The sequence below is a fragment of the Somniosus microcephalus genome, chromosome 5 (assembly GCF_052327205.1).
Source record: "Somniosus microcephalus isolate GS21.2 chromosome 5, FLI_Smic_1.0, whole genome shotgun sequence".
NCBI classification, from domain to species: domain Eukaryota; kingdom Metazoa; phylum Chordata; class Chondrichthyes; order Squaliformes; family Somniosidae; genus Somniosus; species Somniosus microcephalus.
The window spans coordinates 4,325,816-4,343,640 of NC_140991.1; the positions used below are offsets into that span (position 1 = coordinate 4,325,816).

The 17,825-nt window shown below is 50.6% G+C and overlaps 1 pseudogene; it reads right to left on the minus strand.

Moving 5' to 3' along the window:
• LOC147116819 (zona pellucida sperm-binding protein 4-like) overlaps positions 1–17,146 on the minus strand; it is a 42,681-nt pseudogene extending 25,535 nt beyond the window's left edge.
• Between the last annotated feature and the right edge of the window lie 679 nt (positions 17,147–17,825).

Sequence of the window (17,825 nt, forward strand, 5' to 3'; positions counted from 1 at the left end):
GAAGGTTCCATTTATGGGTCAGGTAAAGGACACTATTGGAGGGATAGGGAACATTCTGCTCTCCACTACCACCAAACAAATACAGACCAACTGGTTTTACATCCCATTGTTGTCTGTGGGATCTTGCTGTACACCAATGACTGCCATGTTTAACTGCACCAGTGTCAATACTTCAAAAGTGAGCCAGTGGTTGCGATGTTGGGCTATGCTGGTGAAATCCTGGATCACTGCACATCTGTTCTTTCTTCTGGAATTGAGGAAGCCAATTCTAACGCTCTTTATTTGTTCATTTCAGATCTCGGGGTGCGATTTCTCAAGGGCAGCTGATTGGCTTGTGTTGGAAAGACCATTAACAGCAGCTGCATTTACTGATGCATCGCAATGATTTAGTGTAACACTGACTAACTCTAAACTAATCCAAAATAAACTTCTTGAATGTGCTGTACGCAGACCAATCGTGTCCTAATAGTTTTATCATTAAGTCTATAATGGTTCAAAACCGCAAACAAAGGAACACTTTTCCCTGGTATAATCCCATGGAGTCCCAAGTACCCCTATTGTCAGCCTTGGTTCAGTGAGTAGCTCTCTCACCCCTGAGTCAGAGTGTTGTGGGTTCAAGCCCCGCTCCAGAGACTGAAGCCTATAATCCAGACTAACACTTCAGGGCAGTACTGAGGGGGTGCTGCACTGTGGGAGGGGCCATCTCTCTAATGGTGCCCTCTCAGGTGGGCATACAAGATCCCAGGGCACTGTCAACCAAAAGCAGGGGAGTTCACCCAGGTGTGCTGGCCACACATTTACCCCCTCGACCTACATTGTGAAAGCAGATTCTCTCATTGCTGTGTGTGGCAGCTTGCTGTGCACAAATTGGCAGCTGTGTTACCTACACTTCAACAGTGACAACACTTGAAAAATAAAAGTACTTCTCTTGGCTGTAAATCACTTGGGACATTGTGAAAGGTGCTACAGAAATGCAAGTCTGCCCCTTTCCTGCAAGGACCCTTATTGTTTGCCAGTCAGTGAGACCAGCATCAGTCCTTCACCCTGCAGCCACAGGTAGCCCCAGTCTGGGGGTTCCAGCAGTAACTTGGATGGTCAGCAGACTTTGTGGGGGGGTGGTTAGGGAGCAGCGGGCAGGGCGGGGGTCAATGAGTTTGCGCACCTAGCTTTCTCTTGGGGGCCCAGGACACTCAGCACCAGAGCTCTGAGGGAATTGGTTCCAGAATTATACAGCAGTGAGGCTGAAGCCCCTTCACATGGGCAAACACTGAAGGTCAAATTCTCAGCTTGAACTTTTAAATTTCATACAGACATTCTGTGCATTAACAGCATTCTCTCTGCGCTTCTCACAAGAGCTCCCCCTTGCCCACGTGTAGGGGCGTGTAGCTTCTCTCCACTACTTACACAGGTCCCATGAGAAAGATCAGGGATTTTGAGCCTGTCCCAATGGGTGCAGCAAAAACCTGGTGGCACTACAATCCTCCCTTAGGGAGACCACTAGGAACGCTGGTGTGGGAAATGGAAAGGAGGGTAGATGATGCTGAAGAGGGAGCATTAAATCAGATTTCCCATCCACTGGACATGAAATGGACAGCAAGTCCAAGTTACAAAGCCCTGTGCCATACTTGACCTGGAAGAGACTGATGGGACAGTGTAGAGAGGTTATTGGGCTGAAAGTGGCGTACTGTGGCTGCAGTGTGTACCATCTACAAGATGCACTGCAGCAACTCGCCAAGGCTTCTTTGACAGCACCTCCCAAACCCACGACCTCTTCCACCTAGAAGGACAAGGGCAGCAGGCGCATGGGAACACCACCACCTCCAAATTCCCCTCCAAGTTACACTATCCTGACTTGGAAATATATTGTCGATCCTTCATCGTCACTGGATCAAAGTCCTGGAACTCCCTAATAGCACTGTGGGAGCACTTTCACCACACGGACTGCAGTGGTTCAAGACGGCAGCTCACCACCTCCTCAAGGGCAATTAGGGATGGGCAATAAATGCCAGCCTTGCCAGTGACACCCACATCTCAAACACAATTTTAAAAACTGACCCGAGAATGCTGGCCATCAGTGTCATTTGCCATCGTCTCTCCGGCCCGTGTTCCAGTGCACCATCAGGAACCAATTAGAAATTAGTTTGCATTCCATTCCTGGGTCCCTCTCAAGTTAGATATTTCATCAGTTTTGCACCAAAAGAGCAAATTGTATCAGTGAGTGAACACTGAACCGAGCCCATTCGATTTATATCCCTCGTTACCAGAGTTAAACCTGAAGCTCAACCTTGGCCATTCCAATTGTCCTAACATTCGCAGCCCTGGGGGCATTGGAGGAAAGAAAGTTCAATGGCCTAGAAATTCAGTATCGCCACGTTTGGGGCGCTACAGCCGGGCGTTCGCTAAATTTAGCGTCCGGCGCAACTTAGCGCCACCTTCGCCGAAATTGAGTTGCATCGCCCCAAGAGGTTGCTGCTGCGCTAAAGCAGGCGATGCACGCCTATCATAAGGCGCTAAGCCGGCGAGCCAAGGTGCTAACACCGAGGGCGGGCGCAGCGCAGGTGCGGCAAGTTGCTGATTGAAGGCAGACACGCTGGCGCCGGTCAGCTCTTAAAGGGGGAGGGTCGATTTGTTTGGCTGCCACACCCTGCACACTGCAGCCCTGAAGCAAGGCCTGACCATTGCTGGTTCAACAGTTCAATGCCCAGGACAATGGAGATGGCTAGGAAGCGAGCGGAGCGCTTCAGCGAGGGTGCCGAGGCTACCGGTTGGCGCAGTGGAGCGCAGGCGACCTGTCCTCTTCCCTGACAGTGGGAGGAGGCTGCTTCCCAGCAAGTACCGAAAAGCCTGGAGGAAGGTGGCAAACAGGGTGACCACCAACAGCATGGTTGCCAGGACTCCAGTTCAATGCAGAAAAAATTTCAACGACCTCACTCGGGTTATCAGGGTGAGTACCCTTTCCACTATCCTCTTCATCCCGGCATGTGCACCTAAGTTTCTGGCCAAAGGGACCTGAAAACCCCAATGCCCAGCCCTCATCCAAGAGCTATGGGACTCTCATGAAAACCACTTGCACATTCAGCACTTTACACACTGTCAGGGCTATTCCACCATGGGAGGCAGTGCAGGCAAGATGAGGGCTTGACACTGTCAGGGCTATTCCACCATGGGAGGCAGTGCAGGCAAGATCAGGGCTTGACACTGTCAGGGCTATTCCACCATGGGAGGCAGTGCAGGCAAGATGAGGGCTTGACACTGTCAGGGCTATTCCACCATGGGAAGCAGTGCAGGCAAGATCAGGGCTTGACATTGTACTCAGAGGCCGTCCTTTCTCTTGCAGGGCAAGCTGGCCCACAATCCCAGGCAGCAGCTACGGACTGGGGGAGGCCATCCTGACCTCAAACAACTCAGCGACCTGGAGCAGCGTGTGGAGCGCATTATGGCAGGCCGGCTGATTGGCCCCGTCGCCAGTGGAGATGCTGACCCTGTTCTGGACAGCAATGGCAGGGTCATCACCTTTTTGACCTCTCTCTTTCCACTTGTGCCTCACACCAGCATCCTTTGCCACTATCGAACCAATGCAGTGCATAGCAGCACTCATGCCTCCCTCGCTGCCGCCCTGTCCTCACTCTAAAGCAACTCTTGTGCCTCCCTGCTTTCAGATGTTGATTCGCCAGGTGAGGAGGCGGCCCCTCAAGCTGCCACTGTCAGTGATTCTGAATTCAAGGAGGAGGAAGAGGAAGCTGGCCCATCAGTGACACCCTCAGCCGAGGCAGCCCATGGCCATGATGGGGACACGTCTTCCCTGGAGGGGAGCAGGGGGGAAGGGTCTGAGGAGAGTGAAGCTCCTGGGCCCAGCGGGCAGCAGCAACGTGGGAGCGGTGGGGAAGCTCGGCGGCCTTCTCCCCGGAGGGTGAGTGCGGCCTCCAGTCCTGCTACGGTGAGCGCAGAGGAGTTGCGGCTCCTTGGTGAAATGGGCATCCAGGCTGAGCGCAGGCACACTGAGCTCATGGCTACAGTGGCAAGGATGCCTGACTCCATAGAGTCACTGGCAAGGAGTGTTCAGGAATTCGGGGCAGCACAGGCCAGGAGTCTGCAGGAATTCAGGGCAGCACAGGCCAGGGGTCTGCAGAAATTCAGTGCAGCACAGGCAAGGAGTCTGCAGGACTTCGCGGCAGCACAGGCTAGGAGTCAGCAGGACTTCGCTGCATCACAGGCGGCTTCCAGCCAAGTGCTCAGTCGTGCCGTGCATTCAATGGCTGGTCTGATGCAGACACAGATCAGGGCCACACGGGCACTAACTGCTGACACCCTCGCTGGATCGGCGAGGCATCGCCGAGGTCTCGCCGTGCCGCAGAAGCCCAGCAGTCTGTGCTTCAGCAGATTGCTGCGCATGCTGCAGTGCTGGCCCGTGCGAATGCCAGTGTATCAGCCGACCAGGGAGTGCCTGTGCTCTGTCAGGTTGGCAGCATTCCTCCTCCACTGCAGCTGCCATCACCCGTAGGACAGACTGCTGCCGCCCAAGCAGAGTTGGAGCAGACAGCAGCCAGGCCCTCCAAGCCCAGAGCTGGTCCAGGCCGTCCCCAAAGGGCATCTGCCGTCTCACCATCTGACCCTCAGCAGCCTTCCCCCAGCCTTGCTGCAGCCACTGGGGTCCCATTGAGGAGGAGCTGCAGGGCGGGAAGGGGCCACTCGCGGAAGTGAGGCAGATCACCCTCGCAGGGAAAAAAGTAGGTGTGGCCAAATGTTGTGTTTACATATGAAGGCCGAGAATGTTCTTTTTATATATGAAGGCTGAGACTGTTGGGTTTGTTTTTTATATGAGGGCCAGGAATGTTGTGTTTGTTTTTTATATGCGGGGCAGGAATGTTTGTTTTTTATATGAAGGCCAAGGGTCATGGTCATTTTTGTTTAACTGTTTTTTTGATTTTCTGAAGGTTGTGAGAGCCAGTTATGTCTCTGACTGTTTTTTGGGGGGTTTATCTGAATTAGTTTGTCATGCGGGAAGGGCACAGAGTTTACACAATAAAAAATTCCCTTTATTCACATTGTCCATGTTTGCACTTTGAACTAGTTGTTGCCTTAACCGGCTGAGGGCTTGCGGAGCAGCTCCATTCATGTTCTTTCATTGGCACAAGCCATTCCCGGAAAGGGGGCCTAGAACTGAGTTGCAATAAGCCACCGACGGACGGCCCTTGCACTTTGTGCCTCCCTGCCGTCTTGGTTCTCCTCCTCTGGTGGTCCTCCAATGTCTGCTGGCAGTGGCTGAGTCCTGAGGATAGCCAGGTTGTGCAGCATGCATCACACTACAATGAAATGGGAGACTCACTCAGGCGAGTATGGTAGGGCTCCTGTGGCACATAGAAGATAGGAGCAGGCCATTCGGCCCTTTGAGCCTGCTCCACCATTCAATGAGATCATGGCTGATCATCCAAATTCAGTACCCTGTCCCGGCCTTCTCCCCATATCCCTTTAGCCTGAATATATCCAACTACTTCTTGAATATATTTAATGAACTGGCCTCCACCACCCTCTGTGGCAGAGAATTCCACAGGTTCACCACTCTCTGGGTGAAGAAATTCCTCCTCATTTCAGTCCTAAATGGCTTACCCCTTATCCTTAGACTATGACCCCTGGTTCTGGACTCCCCGGCCATCGGGAGCATCCTTCCTGCATCTAGTCTATCCAGGCCTGACAGAATTTATAGGTTTCAATGAGATCCCCTCTCAATCTTCTAAACTCCAGTGAGTATAAGCCCAATCGACACAATCTCTCCTCATAAGTCATCCCTGCCACCCCAGGTATCATCCTGATGAATCTTTGCTGCACTCCTTCCATGGCAGGAACAGTCTAGACAGTGGAACCGTTACTTGAGCATAGCAATTGTGTGCTCAATGATGTTCCTGGTAGCTTGATGGCTGTCATTGTATCGCTCTTCAGCAGGGGTGCTAGGCGCAGGGAGCGGGGTCATCAGGCAGGTGCACAAAGGATAGCCCTTGTCCCCGAGAAGCCATCCTCATGGGTGAGCCTGGGCTTCGAAAATGTATGCCACAGAAGTCTGGCGCAGGATGAAGGCATCGTGGCTTCTGCCTGGAAAGCAGGCATTAACAGCCAGTATGAGCTGCCTGTGGTCACACACCAACTGGACGTTGAGTGAATGGTAGCCCTTGTGGTTGTGGTAATCCTCAGCATGCTGTAAAGGTGCCCGTCAAGCCACATGCGTGCAGTCAATGGCGCCCTGCACCACGGGGAATCCCGCTATTCTCCCAAATCCCATTGCACGCTCTTGCTGCTTGTCCAGGGTCATGGGGAAGGACATAAGAAGTAGGAGCAGGAGTAGGGCATACGGCCCTTCAGGCCTGCTCCGCCATTCAATAGGATCATGGCTGATCCGAATCTAGATTCACGTCCACTTCCCTGGCCTCTCCCCGTAACCCCTAATTCCCTTATCTGCTAGGAAATTGTCTATCTCCATTTTTAATTTATTTAATGTTGCAGCTTCCACAGCTCTCTGGGGTAGCAAATTCCATAGATTTCCTACCCTGAGTGAAGAAGTTTCTCCTGATCTCAGTTTTGAAAGCGCAGCCCCTTATTCTTAGATTATGCCCCCTAGTTCTAGTCTCACCCATCAGTGGAAACATCCTCCCCGCATCCACCCGATCAAGCCCCCTCACAATCTTATATGTTTCGATAAGATCGCCTCTCATTCTTCTGAACTCCAATGAGTAGAGTCCCAACCTACTCAACCTTTCCTCATACGTCAACCCCCTCATCTCCGGAATCAACCGAATGAACCTTCTCTGAACCGCCTCGAGAGCAAGTATATCTTTTCTTAAATATGGAAACCAAAACTGCACGCAGTATTCCAGGTGTGGCCTCAACAATACCCTGTATAACTGCAGCAAGACTTCCCTGTTTTTATACTCCATCCCCCTTGCAATAAAAGCCAAGATTCCATTGGCCTTCTTGATCACTTGCATACTAACTTTTTGTGTTTCATGCACCAGGACCCCCAGATCCCTTTGTACTGTAGCACTTTGCAGTTTCTCTCCATTTAGATAATAACTTGCTCTTTGATTTTTTCTGCCAAAGTGCATAACCTCACACTTTCCAACATTATATTGCATCTGCCAAATCTCTGCCCACTCACTTAGCCTGTCTATGTCCTTTTGCAGGTTTTTTATGTCCTCCTCACTCATTGCTTTCCCTCACATCTTTGTACCGTCGGCAAACTTGGATATGTTGCACTCGGTCCCTTCCTCCAAATCGTTAATATAGATTGTAAAGAGTTGGGGTCCCAGCACTGACCCCTGCGGAACACCACTAGTTACCGATTGCCAGCCCGAGAATGAACCATTTATCCCAACTCTTTGTTTTCTGTTAGATAGCCAATCTTCCACCTATGCCAGTATATTACCCCCAATCCCATGATTTCTTATCTTGATCAGTAATCTAGTGTGGAACCTTGTCAAATGCCTTTTGGAAGTCCAAATGGACTACATCCACTGGTTCCCCTTTATCCAACCTGTATGTTACATCCTCAAAGAATACGAGCAAATTTGTCAAACATGACTTCTGTAATGAAATGTGTTTGGCTTGCCTGTATTCGTTTTGCACTCATGTATATTACCCTCCCCCACACGGTGTATAGTTTCACTTCCTCTTTCCTGACTAACCTGTAATGTTCCAGGTCTTGGCTCTTGGCTCCGCCCCTGACTTCTCTTACATAAAGATCCCAGGATCTGTATGACTCATTCCTGCGAGCCAGTCAGTGTGTTGAGATGTTAGCTTTGATCTTAGTGATTAAAAGCCAACTTGTTAAAGTCTAAAACTTCTAGTTTTGTGGTTATTGAAGGCACATCAATTTTAATCACTGAAGAATTCTAGGGTGGATCGACTCCTAAAACCAGAGCGTCTGGACTTGGATCCATATTCTGCTGAAGCATCAAATCAATTTGGACACTGGCTCAAATGCTTCGAACTCTTCGCGAGGGCCTCATCCGCTAGCAAGGTAGATAAACTGAGTCTACTGACTACTCACGTTAATCATCGGATTTATTCGTCCATCCGGGACGCCACCTCTTACATGGAGGCCATCACTATCCTGAAGGCCCAATACCAGAGGCCAGTAAATGAAGTGTACGCCAGACACCTGCTGGCTACACGCAAGCAGCAACCTGAGGAATCAATGGACGATTTCTTACAGGGCCTAAAGGACTTGGTCCGGGACTGTAACTGCAAGGCCGTGATGGCCAACGCGTACTCTGACGAATTGGTCCGCGATTCCACACCCGTTGACAAAATCCATGATGGACATACAGGTAAACGGGAATTTAACGAAATGTTTAATTGACTGTGGGAGTACCGAGAGTTTTATCCACCCTAGCCTGGTACGGCAGCACTCATTAACGGTAACCCCTACACGGAGCAGAATTGCTATGGCTGCTAAGCCCCACATTTCGGACATTTTGGGCTACTGTGTGGTAACACTGACTGTAAAAGGCACGGACGACAAGGATTTTAAACTCCTCGTGATGCCAGAACTCTGTGTTAATGTAATCTTGGGCCTGGACTTCCAGTGCCACCACGAAAGTGTCACGCTAGCATATGGCGGGTCCCAGCCGCCGCTCACAGTCTGTGGCCTATCAACCTTAAAAATCAGCCCGCCCTCTTTATTCGCTAATCTCGCTCCGAACTGTAGGCCCATAGCGACCAAAAGTAGACGGTACAGTCTGGAAGACAGACACTTTATCAAGGCGGAAGTGGACAGACTCCTGCGGGAAGGCATTATTGAATGCAGTACCAGTCCGTGGCGTGCCCAAGTAGTCATAGTTAAAAATAGCGAAAAGAAACGGATGGTAATTGACTACAGCCAGACTGTTAATATTTATACCCAGCTCGATGCCTACCCTTTACCCCGCATATCAGAAATGGTCAACCAGATCGCGCAATACCGAGTCTTCTCGACTATCGACCTCAAATCCGCGTATCACCAGCTCCCCATTAGAACGGAGGACCGCCCATACACCGCCTTCGAGGCGAACGGATGCCTCTACCATTTTCTCAGAGTGCCCTTCGGGGTAACAAATGGGGTCTCGGTCTTCCAACGTGAGATGGACCGCATGGTTGACGAGAATAAACTACAAGCTACCTACCCCTATCTGGAGAATGTCTCTATCTGCGGGCACAACCAGCAAGACCACGATCTAAATCTTGCGAGATTTTTAAAAACTGCCCTAAAGCTGAATCTAACCTACAACGAAGACAAATGTGTCTTCAACACAACCTGTCTCTGTATCCTCGGCTGTGTGGTGGAAGATGGTGTAATTGGACCGGACCCTGACCGATTACGCCCCCTAAAAAGAACTGCCCCTGCCACACAATCCCAAAGCTTTAAAAAGGTGCCTGGGATTTTTTTCGTATTATGCCCAATGGGTGCCCAATTACTCTGATAAGGCCCGACCCCTCATTAAATCGACGTCCTTCCCACTATCAGCTGAAGCTCGGGAGGCTTTCACCAGTATCAAACAGGACATTGAAAGGGCTGCACTGTGTGCAGTGGACGAAAGCATTCCCTTTCAAGTCGAAAGCGACGCGCCAGGCTTTGCTTTAGCTGCGACCCTCAATCAGGCTGGGAGACCTGTGGCCTTCTTCTCCCGAACCCTTCAGGGACCTGAAATCAGGCACTCTTCTGTCGAGAAGGAGGCACAGGCTATCGTGGAGGCAGTGCGGCACTGGAGACACTACCTAGCCGGCAAACGTTTCACCCTGCTCACCGACCAGCGGTCGGTGGCTTTCATGTTTAATAACAAACAAAAGGGGCAAAATCAAGAATGACAAAATACTCAGGTGGAGGATCGAACTATCCACGTTCGACTATGATATTATGTACAGGCCGGGAGCCCTTAATGAATCCCCAGACGCCCTATCACGGGGAATGTGTGCCAGCATTCATACGGAGAAATTACAGGGTCTCCACAACGACCTCTGTCACCCAGGGGGTCACCCGACTATACCATTTTATAAAGTCCCGCAATCTACCCCACTCCATCGAGGTGGTCAGGGCAATGACCAGAGCCTGCCGCATCTGTGCGGAATGCAAGCCTCGTTTCTACAGGCCTGACCGTGCACACCTTATCAAAGCCACACGGCCATTCGAGCGCCTAAGTCTGGACTTCAAGGGACCCCTTCCCTCTGCCGACCGTAACGTATACTTCCTCAATATCATCGATGAATATTCCCGCTTCCCCTTCGCCATTCCCTGCCCAGACATGACCAGTGCCACGGTCATCAAGTGTCTCTGTAATCTATTCTGCATGTTTGGCATGCCGAACTACATACACAGCGATAGGGGGACGTCATTTATGAGTGACGAACTGCGCCAGTTCTTGCTCTCAAAGGGGATAGCCACTAGCAGAACCACTAGCTACAACCCCCGGGGTAATGGGCAAGTGGAAAGGGAGAATGCTACTGTTTGGAAGGCTGTCACGTTAGCCTTAAAGTCAAAAGGCCTTCCGACCTCCCGCTGGCAGGAAGTCCTCCCAGACGTGCTCCACTCCATAAGGTCTCTGTTATGTACAGCCACTAACGCTACCCCTCACGAAAAGATGTTCGTTTTCCCCCGGAAATCTACCTCGGGCATATCTCTACCCGTGTGGCTGATGTCTCCGGGGACAGTACTATTGCGGAAGCACGCGAGAGGCCATAAAACGGACCCCCTTGTGGAAAAGGTACAGCTCCTCCATGCAAACCCTCAGTACGCCTATATCGAATACTCTGACGGGTGAGAGGACACTGTTTCCATAAAAGACCTCGCTCCCTCGGGGAGCGGAGAGAACGATGAGAGACTACCCGAGGAAGACTACACCAAAAAGAGACAGGACGCCCAGAGGTATCAATACCCAACTTTAACCTGGAAGACACTGCGGAGGCCCGGACAGCGGAGGAACCAGAATCCACTCCCCTAGAGGCACCCCAACCGGCTTTGCGCCAATCACCGAGAACCGCAAAACCTCCTGACAGACTCACTTATACCAACTTTGAAGAAACATCACCCCAATGGGCTAAATCTAAAGAAGGGGTGAATGTAATGAAATGTGTTTGGCTTGCCTGTATTCGTTTTTGCACTCATGTATATTACCCTCCCCCACAGTGTATAGTTTCACTTCCTCTTTCCTGACTAACCTGGAATGTTCCAGGTCTTGGCTCCGCCCCTGACTTCTCTTACATAAAGATCCCAGGATCTGTATGACTCATTCCTGCGAGCCAGTCAGTGTGTTGAGATGTTAGCTCTGATCTTAGTGATTAATAGCCAACTTGTTAAAGTCTAAAATTTCTAGTTTTGTGGTTATTGAAGGCACATCAACTTCCCCTTCATAAAACCATGCTGACTCTGTCCTATTAAATTATGTTTATCCAAATGCTCTGTTACTGTTTCCTTAATAATGGACTGCAACATTTTGCCAACCACAGATGTTAGGCTAACTGGTCTATAGTTTCCAGCTTTTTGGTCTACTTCCCTTCTTAAATAAGGGTGTTACATTAGCAGTTTTCCAATCTGCCAGGACCTTTCCCGAGTCCAGGGAGTTCTGGAAAATAATCACCAATGCATCCACAATCCCTACCGCCACTTCTCTCAAAACCCTAGGATGCAAGCCATCAGGTCCGGGGGATTTATCCGCCTTAAGTCCCATTATTTTACTGAGATCATCTCCTTAGTGATTTTAATCGTCTTTAGCTCCTCTCTCCCCCCTCATTGCCCCCTGTTTGTCCAGTGTTGGGATATTTAGTGCCCTCTACCATAAAGACTGATACAAAATATTTGTTCAGCATCTTTGCCATCTCCATGTTCCCCACCAGTAGTGTCGCGGTCCCATCCTCTAAGGGACCAACGTTCACTTTAGCCACCCTTTTTCTTTTCCTAAATATAGCCGTAGAATCTCTTGCTATGTTTTTATATTTTTTGCTAGTTTACTTTCATAATCTATCTTCCCTTTCTTAATTAATCTTTTAGTTATTGTTTGCTGGCTTTTAAATGCTTCCCAATCTTCTATCCTCCCACTAGATTTGGCTACTTTATATGCCCTTGTTTTCAGTTGGATACTATCCTTTATTACTTTACCAAGCCACAGATGGCTGTCTTTTCTTTTACTCCCTTTTTCCTCAGTGGAATATATTTATCTTGAAAGATGTGAAATGTCTCCTTGAATGCAGACCACTGCTCTTGTACCGTCTTACACTTTAATCTGTTTTCCCTGTTTTCCCAGTCCACTTTAGTCAATTCTACTCATACCTTCATAGTCTCCTTTATTTAAGCTCAGTATGCTGGTTTGAGATCCAACTCACCCTCAAACAGAATTTGGAATTCAACCATATTATGGTCACGCATTCCAAGGGGATCCTTTACTAGGACATTTTTTATTAATCCGGTCTCATTACACAGGACCAGATCTAAGATTGCCTGCCCCCTGGTTGGTTCAGTTACATACTGCTCAAGGAACCCATCCCTAATACACTCTATGAACTCTTCCTCAAGGCTGCCATGCCCAATTTGATTAGTCCAGTCAATATGAAAGTTAAAATCCCCCATGATTATAGCTGTTCCCTTATTACAAGCCCCAACTATTTCCGGATTTATAATCCGACCCAGAGAGTTACAACTGTTAGGAGGCCTATAGACTACGCCCACTAGTGACTTTCCCCCCCCCCTTCTTATTCCTCATCTCCACCCAAACTATTTCACTACCCTGATCCTTTGACCCAATATCATTTCTGACTATTGCAGTGATTCCATCCTTGATTAACATAGCAACCCCACCTCCCTTTCCTTCCGGTCTGTCCTTCCTAATAGTTAAATACCCTTGTATGTTTAGTTCCCAGTCATGATTATCTTGCAGCCATGTTTCCGTAATGGCCACCAGATCATACCCATGTGTAGTTATTTGTACCGTCAACTCGTCAATTTTGTTACGAATGCTGCGTGCATTCAGATAAAGAACTTTCAAATATTTTTTGGCAATTTATTCCTGCTTTTACTACTTTACCTTTATTATACATTCTGTCCCTTCCTGACACGCTCTGGTTTTTAATTCCCCCACTGCTACCTTACTCTATTGCCTTCTCTGCTGTCATTTTTAGCTCTTAAAACCTCCCCCCCCCCCCCACTAATTAGTTTAAAGCCCTCTCTACAGCCCTAGTTATTCGATTCGCCAGCACTCGTCCCAGCACTGGCCAAGTGAAGTGCATCCCAACAGAACAGCTCTCTCTTGTCCCAGTACTGATGCCAGTGTCCAAGGAAGCAAAACCCATTTCTCCCACACCAGGCTTTGAGCCACATATTTAACTAATTTTATTTACCCTAGCCAAATTTGCACGTGGCTCAGGTAGTAATCCAGAGATTATTACCCTTGTGGTTCTGCTTTTTAATTTGACCCCTAGCTGCTCAAACTCACTCAGCAGAACCTCGGTCTTCTGACAAGGGCATTGGTCACCTGCTAGATGCAGCAATGTACCGCGAACTGGGAGATATTGGCAATGTCCCCAATAGCAGATTGGAAGGAGCCAGTGGCATAGAAGTTGAGCCACCATCACCTTCACTGCCACCGACAGACATCCTGCGCCTCATCTGTGGCTGCAGATCTCTGCGAAGCAGGTGGCAGATCTCAGTGACCACCTCCCTTCTGCATCACAGCCTCCAAACACTACTCCTCAGAAATGTTCAGATATGAGAACTGCTGGCGGTATAGCCTGGGTGGGTAAGGCCTCCTGTGCCAACACCTGTTGGCCCTGCTGTCTGGCCACGATTGGCACTCACGGCATCCAAGTCGTTTGAATGCAATGCAGAAAGCCAACGTTTCCACCCATTGCAGCCCCTATTAGATGTGGTGACTCTAGGCTGTGGCACTGAAAGTTAAATCCAAGTACAAAGCTCTGGCCTAAAGCCAGAAGTACCTGTGCGAGCACTGAGTCAAAGCAGAAAGCTCTCCCCTTGTCTCTCCCAGAAGGATTGGCACAAAATGGCTGCCACTTATAATGCAGGAGGAGTCCCCTTTAAATAGCACCCCCCCGCAGCAACTGGGAACCGTTCCCCCTACCAGTCGCTGGGGCGCCAGGCGCACAGAGGGGGTGCCACTGAAGTTCCAGATCAGGGAACACCAAGGGCGTTGCACCATGAAATGACTTCAGGATCTGTGCGCGCTTCTGAGTGGGCACTGCAGTTTTGCGCTGCCGCTAAATCTTGACTGAAGTTCACGAGAGGCGCAGATCGCGCCATGCCTGGGTGCTAGCTGCTTTGCGCCCCACTTCTCCGGCGCTAACAACTGAATTTCTAGCCCAATGTTTCCACTGCCGCTTTAGTGAGGCCCAACCCAACCATTTATTGTAGTTTATCTGTAGAGAATGCCAGTCACATGTACCCACATCACCCCTGAAACAACGGGAGCCTGGAGACCTGTATCTCTGCCAGGCTCCAGTCACAGATCCAGTAATCTCCAAGCATCTGGACTTCAAGACTAAGTGTGATGGAATACTCTCCACTTGCCTGGATGAGTACAGATCCAACACCACTTGAAGCGCTACTCCATCCAGGACAAAGCAGCCCACTTGATTGGCACCCCATCCACCATCTTACACAATCACTGCCCCACCGGTGCACTGTGGACCATCTACAAGATGCACTGCAGCAACTCGCCAAGGCTGCTCCAGCAGCACCTCCCAAACCGGTGACCTCTTCCACCTAGAATGACAAGGGCAGCAAGTGCATGGGAACACCACCACCTACAAATCACAACATCCTGACTTGGTAATACAGTATCGCTATTCCTTCATCACTGGGTCAAAATCCTGAAACTCCCTCCCTAACAGCACTGGGAGTGTATCTTCACCACAGACTGTAGCAGTTCAAGAAGGCACCTCACCACCACCACAAGGGCAATAAACGCTGCCCTTGCAGTGACACCCACATCCCAGGAACGAATAGAAAACTGCTCTGGAACTCAAATTTGGCTGATTTCTTTTTGGGAGGCACAATTGTTAAGGCAGCTGAGAGAAGCGGCCCAATAGATTCCCAAAACAGGCTACCAATTAACACAAGGACAGTAAAATCCAGCCAGAACTTTGAATATAACGAGATCAGGTTTCATGTATAACAGGGGTTTATTATCCAACAGACACATCTACAGTTCCACGGAGCTGCACTCGGAGCCCACCCTGCGGCGATGGTCCATTTTCCACATGGCAACAGTCCCGACCAACAGGGCCACGGAGAGCAGAGCTACCCCAACCGCGACTCCAGGAAGAACACGGGAGGGGGAATCAGCAGCAGCATCTGTGGGGAGAAGGGAGGGTTAGATGGGCACTAGTTACTCCATCACTAGAGTGTAGCAGGGGCCTCCTTTACCTTTCTCTTCCTGGTGGATCCCAGCAGCCAATCTCTCCTCATCTTCCAGGAAAATGATGGCTCCATCAGCAGTCACCAAGGACCCAGCCCGGTCATCGGCGCTTCTTCACCTCTCTGGGGGAGACAAGAGGCAGAGACAAGAGTTCAAGGTGGGCGATTCAATGTGCAGCTGTCTGAAGCCCCAAATCAGATGGTCAATCCGATGGCCCAATGCAAAAACCCTCGGGCAGTGAGTACCGGAGTGAGATTGTACTAGTTAAATACGGTTCCCTCACTGTCAGACTAAGATTCACTCCCTATTCTCAGAAAGACCCGCTTCAACCCAGCAAAGTTTGCAGTCGTTGACGGGTCCAATGGCCAGTCTGGTCTCCTGGGGGCGGGGGAGGGAAAGTGACCCGTTTTAAGCACTAGTTTGACCAGCGGTTACACTGGACATACACACATTGCCCAAGTCTCCCCCAGATATCGGTTCGGTTCCACCCTGGAACTCCCGGTGACAGCAGGATGCTAGATCAATGTTTAAGGCCAGAGGTGGATTCCATTCAGAACCAGTGCAAGATGTGCTCAGAGCCGCGGAGCCAGATTGCCATCCTGCTGTAGACTAACTGGGATAGAGTTGAGCGGGCAGATTGAGGACACTGCTCCTGTGCCCACTGTTGGGCCCAGTGTCCAGATGCCCCACACCCACCCTTCCCCATCAGGGTTCAGTTTCTAGTCAGATCCCAGCTACTTACTGGGGCTGCAGGGAGCCGTGCAGTTCTCTCGGGTGGAAGGGAAGCAAACCTCAGCACTGCAGTGGAAGTGAACCTGGAAAGAGACAGTGCGGTGTGGTCAGTGCCACAGCTCCCAGTCAGGAGATTCATGCTTCTACAGTCAAAGGGTCAACAGGGGCCTCCTCACTGTGAGCAAGACCCAGGGAACAAGTTCAACCAAGAGAGCAAGACTGAAGGAAACTCACCTCCCCGCTCAGAGCCCGGCCCGAAACTCGGTCCCAGAAAGCGAAAGTGCTGACTACAAACCGATTCTGGTGAGTTGGGAACGGCGAATGGGAAGCGGCGTCTACCGGGAGGAGGCGGGTTTTGTAATTGTCTCCAGTAAAGGGGCACCTGGAACAGAGAAAGAGCGGGTTATATGGAGAGGGCACCTGGAACTCCCAACTACAGAGTTACAGCGGCACATCAAAGCAAAGTCCCGAGATTAGACGAGATAAAGAAACCAGGCCATTCAAGTCATCAATCGTCAACCTGGAGCTCAGATTGGTTTGATTATTGGCCGTTCCTTCACCCAGTCCATGTCGCCCCCCTCCCCGATCACCAGCCTGCCCCAAGGTCCCTCACTCGCTGCCTTACCTGCCCACCAGGAGGTCCCATCGGAGCCCCGAATGCGGCTCGGGGGTGGGGGTCGCCCAGCAGTCATTGAGCACCAGCACAAGGGACGGATCGTTCCGGTTCAGGACTCGAACCTCCACAAACACGGGGTCCCGGAGCACACTCAGGATCGGGTAGTCACTGGCCACGTACCAGCTCCGGTAGCCACCATCTGGAAAGAGAAGACGATGAAGGACGGCCACTATTTGGAGAGAGAGCCTGAAGTTGGACACTAACCATCAGCAGCACTCGCTACCTCTCGCTATTCTCAGCTCCAGAACCAGGATCCCGGCCTCAGTGGCAGGCAGTGGCGGAGAAAGGCTGTAAACTCTGGGCTTCACCTGCAATTCAGACTCCTGGCTCCCCTTGTAACTGCACTGGACATGGAGCCTGCAAGAGAACGGACACGGCTGGAGAATTCAGCTCCTCACCTTCTCTACCCGCTCCATGTGCTCCCAGTCTCACCTGAAGGGGCTGTCCCGGGTCACCGATCCCAAAGCTCCATCCAAGATCTCAAACTGACCCAACACATCCGTTTCATAGACGGCGTTCACCCCGTCCAGCTACAAGAGACAGAAGACCATCATTACAGAGAAATTGAGCAAGTCTGCCATTGCCTTATCACATGTAGTGTCTTTAAGGGCCCCCATTGCCCTTTAGACCCCCTCTTTCCCACCCGACTGACAGCCATTGATGGGGCTCCCAGCCCACAATACCTACCCGCTGAGTAGTGCCACACTCAGTGACTGCGAACTGAAAGAGCACAGTGTCTGCAGAGGCCACGGTCGGACTGCACTCCGCTCCGTGTCCATCCTTCAGATGGACCGTTGTCAGGTTTACAGGAGGCAGCGTCAAATCCTTGGAGATGGCGATCAGGACCCGCCCATCCTTGGTGCACACTGCAGGAGAGAGTCAATGAAAGGCGGTTAGTTGCTGCAGGGGGAATGGCAAGGGAACCGTTACCGGGAGGGGGAGAAACTCCGCCCAGCGCAGCACCAGCTTCTAGTTTCCTTCTCTCCCCGTCCACACCCCAATTCTCCATCTAATGGAGACGGGTCACCAAC